The sequence below is a fragment of the Ctenocephalides felis genome, unplaced genomic scaffold (assembly GCF_003426905.1).
Source record: "Ctenocephalides felis isolate EL2017-DRISC unplaced genomic scaffold, ASM342690v1 CF-g0.4_SCAFFOLD_01886, whole genome shotgun sequence".
NCBI lineage: Eukaryota > Metazoa > Arthropoda > Insecta > Siphonaptera > Pulicidae > Ctenocephalides > Ctenocephalides felis.
Window position 1 is genome coordinate 42,899,496 of NW_020538040.1, and position 8,211 is coordinate 42,907,706.

Sequence of the window (8,211 nt, forward strand, 5' to 3'; positions counted from 1 at the left end):
TAAATACTGTAACTTTCATATTAGTATTTTGTTAGACAAAATATAAGAGCTTAAACATTCAACGATGACATAAGAATTTAATGAACTGAATTGCAAAATTACTATTCTTTATTTTGAATATATTAATCAGTTTCAGAATCCTAGCAGTATTAAATGATAATCCGACACATTTTCTATATTTAAAAAAAATTTTTTTTGAAAATTAAAAAAAAACAAAATAATGTAATTAGAAATCTAATCATTTTTTTACACGGTCAAAACAAACAGAATGTTTTTTGGATCATTCTAATCAGATGATCCTCCCCTAAAATCTTTTATTTATTAGACAAATAAATTTTATTTTATATTTTTATAATTTATTATCGAAAATAATAAACATACTGCTCTTAATTCTTACCCTCATACTAAATCGAGGTTTACTATTTCTTAATAGTCAAATGAATGGGTTTTGCTTCCTTTTGAAACCATTAACAAAATAATGAAATTTGCGGAATCTTTGAATGTTCCAATTCAATTTAAATTAAATCAGTTTCAGATTATACTAGCACTTGCAATGACTATTAATATATCCCCAGAATATTTACATGAGGCATTGATTGTAGTAGGTACAGCATCAATTAACACACCAATTCTACCGTAAAGTAGACCGATGTTATGACGAGGCTATGTTACAATCCAGTTTTTATACAAAATATACTAAATATGTACTATCAAAATGTCATGTATTTACTATGCGATCAGGCGTTTTATACATGAAACGCAACTTCACTCATATGTTACCAAACTATATCTCAAAGATCCTGTTATAATATAGATTTTTTATTTGTGCGTTTACTATTTAAAACGCCTGACTGTCCAGCAACCACATAAAATTGACAGTTTTTAGTACTTTATATGAAAACTGTGACATAACATATCCTTATCATAACATCATTAATGATAGAATCTGCCTATTAAATTATATGAACTCCCTCTTTCACTTATATACCACTCTTCTACATTCAAGCACAATTAGTTGTTTTTCATACTGAAAATTTTCTAAAAATATTTTTTATGGCCGAACGTTTTCCGGGGCCAGCCAGTATATATATATATATATATATATATATATATATATATATGTATATGTATAAAATTACTTTATATATAGAGCAGATATTATTTTGTGTTTGAAGAGATGACAGAAGTATTTACAAGTTTTGATAGATTAATAGCGTATCATAACCCCACTATAAATAAATTACAGTTACCCTCTCACATTTTTTTCTGATTAATTACTAGATTTAGCATTAGTTCCACAAAATTTGTTAACTTCCCGTAGGGCAAGTTATAGTAATCGCAAAAAAATCGAAAATGAAAATTTTTGCATTTCTCGACGTTTCAAAGGTTTCTGAATATTTTGGCATACCTTAGAAAAAATGGATGTATGTGTGTGTGTGTGTGTGTGTGTATGTATGTATGTATGTGTGTGTATGTATGTGCGGATACAAATTTTCGTCGACGATTTCGGGAACACCGATCAACCGATTTGAATAATTGAAAAAACATTCCATTCGTATTGATAAGGAGACGTGCTGATTAGTTTTTGGCGAAGTCAGGTCTAGCCGTTCCGAAGATACGGGGCAAAAAGTGCCGAAAACGGTAACTCAGTTTTTAGGAGAACAGAGCTTCCGATTTGAATCATTCAAAAAACATTTTACTTATATTGACAAGGTGAAGAACCGATCAAGTTTTCATAAAGGCAGGTCTAGCGGTTTCGGAGATCTAATGAAAAAAGTAAAAAAAAAAGCCATTTGGCGGTCAAAAATGATCATTAGACATATGCACATCAAATTATCAGATATTTTATAGAGATTTTAACAATAAGTATAATTTTGGTTTACATTTCTATGGGTTCCGTACCAATGTTTACGTATTAGACGTCGACGCGGCGCTTACGCGGTTTGGTATTTCGTCTTTATGCAGTTAAAGCAGTACGATTGCTTTGAAAAAAAGTTTAGATCTTTCAAAATATGTCAAAATAAAGAAAACATTTTTTTTCAAAAATAAAAATTTAAAAAAAAAATAATTTTTTTTTTTTTAAAAAAAGTAATTTTTTGTCTAATTGTTTGTCAAAAATTTTATTTTTTCGAAGTAAATTTTTTTCAAAGATGTTAATCGTTTTTAAAAAAAATAATAATTTTTGGTACGGGAAGTTTCAGCAATTTGCCTTAAGGCACGATGCCTTAATTGCCTTAAGACAGAATTCCATTTACAGCTAGTTTGGCTTTTAACTTCCGATGATCCTGTTCGGAGGTGAAGTGATCACCGCAAAACATCCTTGAGGTGAGCTCCAGTTCTATTCCAAATAAATATTTGTACTAATACTAAGTCTTAAAATATAGGTAAAAGATACCATAATATGCGTATAAATTTTGAGATCTATAAAGTGAATAGTTCTTTCATAAAAAAATTGCAAGATCAACTTTTTCTGACCTTCTAACTGTATACAGTCCTTAAAATTATAATTATAAGACATAATACCGATTCGAATTATAATTATACACTAGAACCAAAGTTTTGTTCTGATCTTCTGAAATTTCAAAATAGAATAATATCAAATAATATAATATAGGTATTTATTTATTGATACGAAATGAAGTTACCTCAGTTTCTTAGTTCTTGATATCGTGTTAATTCCTTCGGCGGAAGTGACGTCGTTTATTTCGCATTTTTATAGCGACTTGATTAAATCAAGTGCTCGTTTCTTCGTCTCGCCATTGGACGCTATTTCCCGCCTATTTCTTGACATACGGGACGTCCCCCTTCAGAACACATCTATTATTCATTATTCATTGTTATGTATATGGACAATGTTGTTCTGCGTTTTATAATATTTAAAATATAAACTAGTGGTGTATGGCATCGTTCCTTAAGGCAATTTGCTGTGACTTCCCGTACTAAAAATTAAATTTTTTAAAAAAGCGTTAATTTTTTTGTAAATAAAGAATTTTTTTTTTTTTTTGAAACTTTTGAATAAATTTTACCCTTTTTGATTTTTTTTTTATATATTTATATTGTTTGAGAACAATTTTTAAAGCAATCGCGCTCTTCAGATAAAATGTGGAAACGCGTTTTGCCTTAAGGAAAGTTGCTAATCCCCATATGTATATACAGAGACACTTCGACGTCAAGCCGGAATGATAGTATTAGAATATTACAAAATACATGTAATTTTTATGTATTTTTTTACTCGAAAATTTTCAATAATAAAGTTAACAAGTATTTTTCCGTTTCACAATCTTGATTAAATGTGCCAACTTTTGATTTAACTTGCCAACACACTTAAGTACATTTTTTATAAACGAGGCCCTTTCAAAGTGGACCGAATTTAAACATTTTAAAATCATAATCCAACAAAAAGTTTTATTTCTTAAAAACTTGAGGCATTTGTGGTATTTTTTCAATGTGAAATTTTTACCTAGAAATGTTATTCATGGTTGCGGTTTCAAAATAAAGAAACAATATCAATAAAAGTTATCACAATAACCAATAAATGGTCATAATTTTACTAAAGCTCTAGGTTGCACTTAAAAGCTCATCATTTCCAAACAACGTATGATAATTTGTTTTCTAAATTTTTTCAGGACAGTTAAGTTCAATACTATCATCTCCTTATGACTTGACACTCTGCATCAAGCAATATATTTAATAAATAACAAGAAATATAGCAACTTTCAAAATTTTCACGATTGAATTTTTGAATATTGACCCTTTAATTGCCTTTCAATGATCTTACATTATTAAAGCACTTTTCATAGACCTATAAAATTTTAGGATATTTAAGTCTATAAACTCCATCATGCGAAGTTTCATAAAAATCGTCAAGAAACGTTTCAATAATTAATTACTTAGAAATAGCTTTTTCGATCTTGACCAAAATCTAATTAGCACGATTAGCAACTGAATACAATCTTTAAAACTCATTAAATTGGTTTGATAATTTTTCCGCATACATACCTTTTCCAATTTTCGTATCTAACGGTTCAGAATAACGTCGAGAAACATAAAATTAGCCTTTCTAATTTCAAAATACACCAGAGTAAAGCTGCTGGAGCTTTCAGTTGTTCAAACAAATTCCTATTACATGAATAAAATCAATAAATGAATTAAATTAGACATCTGCAAAAATGTGAATATTGGGAAAAAAACACAAATCATTTTTTAATATTTGATAATTTCATACATTTTTTTATTTTTGCCACTTAAATTTGATATCATTATAAAATTCATGTTTATGTAAGAATGTTTGAGTGTTTTAAAAAAAAAATATTTTTAAAGATACGTAATTGTGTATTGCGTTGTAAATTATATGAATATTATTCTCGGGTTAATCATGATAAATTTAATCTCGCTTCGATCTCTAAGTTGGTAAATCCTAAAAGCCTATTTTGCTTCGCCTTTCACTTTCACCGAAGCATATTTAATACAAATGAAGAAGAATCTCTTGTTATCCGTTTTTATCGAATAAATCAAGATGCAATCTATATTGATCATATAATCGGCAACATCGCGTGTGCAGTCATTGATCTCGGTACACTACTTCAAAAATTACTGGTTGGCATTAAAATATAAATGCTACAATAGTACAATATGTACTTCAATACAATATGAAAAACTTGTTAAAATATAATATTAAATATTATTTATTATAACCAAATGTACTGTTTGGTAAAAATGTAGACTAAACATTCACTTTAAGTTTAACACTAAACTAGTTATACTATCATATTAAATATAATGAAGTTAAAATAATACTCAAATTAAAAGGATAAAATGTATATTATTTAGATCAATGATATGAAGAACAAATATTTTCAAGAAATATTTATGACTAAAAATATTACACAAAATGTGATTTAAAAAATTCGATAAAAATACTAAGACAATAAAATATTAAAAATGACGATACACCCGATATGTTAATAAATCACACATGTTGTTCAATACCATCTACAATTTTTTTTATCCACTTTTATTTTTTCTATAATTTTAACAAGGACATTCGCCACCTCTGCATACGAGCTGAGCCAAGAATTCGACGATTGTTCTAACCGGTCTACCCGACATACCTTTGCGCAAATACGTAAACTCATGACCATCTGTGAACATTGTAGAGTACGTATCTAGATGTATCCATTCACCACATGGAACAAACTCCCATAGGAATGCAGCAGCTTTACATGGATCGCCACCTCTGCCTAATCCTGTATTTTGCACTTCCACATTCCTTTGCGATGTCACTTGCTTGTTATAATATCTCCATAAAGGCAAACGCCATACTCTGTCTCCAGTGTGCACTCCGGCCATTCGCATTTGCTGCCATAGATCTTCACTATTTGAGAAAACACCAGTGGCGCTCGTTCCGAGACCTTCGCCCATAACTTCAGTAAGTGTTCCTATGTCTATTATAAATCTTGGCCAGAAATTTTGGGCGTACAGCAATGCGTCGGCAAGTAGAAGACGTCCTTCTCTATCAGTGTCCTGAATTTCTATGGCTTTGCCATTCATAGCAGTTACTATATCTCCTGGTTTCATTGCGTTACATCCGGGCATGTGTTCACAGAGAGGAATCAATCCTCTTATATTCATTGGTAACTGCAATGCAGCGATTGCTCGGCATGATGCCACTACAGCCGCCGCTCCTGCCATGTCACCACGCATATGTTTCATATTTTTTCGTGACTTTAAACAGGTTCCGCCACTGTCGAAAGTTACTCCTTTTCCTACCATGACTATTGGTCTTTCTGTTCTTCCTGCACCATAATAACTTAATTCCAAAAATATGGGAGGCTCGCAAGACCCTTTGGCAACAGCCAGAAAGGCGTGCATCTTCTGACTTTCAGCCCATGCGCGCACTTTTACCTCAACATTTACGCCGGATTTACACAGAACTTCAACGGCGTTCTGTGCAAACATGGTGGGTGTCATGAGATTTGCAGGAGTTTCCATTAGCTGCCTTGCCAAATTTTGTGCGGCTGCTTTTTGCAATCCTATCTGCCAACCTTCCCAATCGCAATCGCCATCTGCATGCATCTCTAGCAATGGTATTTTGATTTGTTTTTTAGGATTTTTTAGTTCTTGATATATCCAAACTGCTAAGGCTGCACCTTCGGCAGCTGATTCAGCATTACCAAGAGTTTCAACATAAATCTTATTTGGCTTTAATTTCATGAGTTCTCTGCAGCCTAAGGCCGCGCCTGAACGGACCGCTTCCTTTCCTTCATCCATTTCCTCGGCGGCATTATATCCTAAGCATTCCTTGCCTAAGCCGACGACAGCTATTGCCATGAAATCATTTTCTACATTATATAAAATTCTGTATTCTCCGCGCTTGGGTATAGGACAAACCCGCATTAATTGTAATAGTCTGCCACATACCTTCTTATTAAATCTTTCGGCGGTAGCAGTCAGCACACCCTGATCGTGCGGATTTGACTCGTCCGAGTAAATGCCTAACACAAGCCCCCTGAGAAGCGGTTCCGAACACTTTTCATCTTCAATAAATACGCCACCTTGTACGAGAGCATGACTTCGTTTGATGACATTACTCCACAGTAAATTTTTAACTGCAGGCAAATGTCTCTGAATTATTCTTACAGCCATTTAAGCAACAAGCAATCAGTGATAAAAATCACGATCAGGAACGTCATCCAAATCAATATATAAAATAGTTTAAAATTTTATAAAAAAAAATTATATAAATTTTAAAAGACATGAAAAATTTATCTCACATAATTGGACTTCTTTTATTTTAGACTAACTTGACACGGTTATATTATTGTCGCGAACATGTTCATTTAAAAATTAAGTTAGATATTACATAAAAGCTATATAAAAGTTACATAAATCAATGACAGACGCTTTAGATCAGTTTGCTTTAATTAGTAAAATTTATAAATTAAAATTACTTTAATCTTAAATACTCATTTATACAAACAAAACACAAATGTCATATGTTGATAAAAAGCTGTCAAAAACGTTTTGAAAATATATCATAAATATTATATGTTACGATCGTATTAATTGTATAAAACCAATTTAAAAACTAGATTATTACTTATTTGGCATGCATTACAATGAATCATATCAGATTAACTAGTGCTGTATGAAATTGCATTTTGAAAGATTTGAATTTTGTTTACAAAAATTAATTAGTTACATCTCGTTACATCAGTGGCACTTTTCCGGTAAGTTGCAGAAACTTCCCAACTTGCGTAAATAACCGGCGCAATCCAAGAGAAATCAATAAATTAATTTGAGTTACTTATATGTAACCGTGCACTGCTGTAGACCCTTATAATCTGAGAAATTATTGCTGGTCATTCAGTGAGGACAAATTTTCCAAACATGTTAGGTATTTTTGACAAATATAAATATTACACGTTATTGAAAATCAAAATTGAACACGTGCAATATGTACATGGGGTATTTTCTAAAAGCACGTCCATTATTCATCTTTAATTTTACATTTCATATTTAATTTTAATATTTAAACTAATAGTCGTAAACTAAGCTACCACCCGATTTTTATCAAAATTAATCAGCACGATTCTATAATATATTTTGAATAATTTTTGATATTTAAATCTTGGTTCAAGATTTTATGCGAGAACGTGGATAATAAATTTTGGACTTTTCTGCTAATTCTGAAGAGATGCCTTGGCCGATCGTCTGGAAGGGAACTGGAAGTCAAAGCACAAGACCTGAAAGCAGAAATATTGGAAAGCAAATGCATAAAAGTGCAGAAAAAAGTAATTAATGGTAATAAAATGATAATGAGAATGATGAACGATGAACTAAAAGGGAATCTTCGATACGTGGTGCTCTCACTCATACCATGGACTTGCCTAAGTCTACTATTTTTATTATTATACGTACATACGGACATACGTACATACATGCACACATATATTTTACAAATATAATCTCAAACGATTCAGAATTACTTGAAATATCGTTTAAACATAAAATTAGGAAGTCGATTTTAAGAAATTCAATATTTAAATTGTTTTGAAAAACTACAAATATAATAAGATTTTTTTTTATAAAATATGTCACCTATTAAAATGATTAATTTTAGAGTAACTTTAGTATTCATACAGAACCCAATGAAATAGTAATACAAATTATGAATATTGCTGAACGCTCCATAAACTGGCTGATGATTCT

General features: G+C 30.9%; 1 pseudogene; it reads right to left on the bottom strand.

Annotated features, from left to right (window-relative positions):
* Positions 1-5,031: 5,031 nt before the first annotated feature.
* Positions 5,032-6,645, bottom strand: LOC113374991 (annotated as a pseudogene).
* Positions 6,646-8,211: the final 1,566 nt, after the last annotated feature.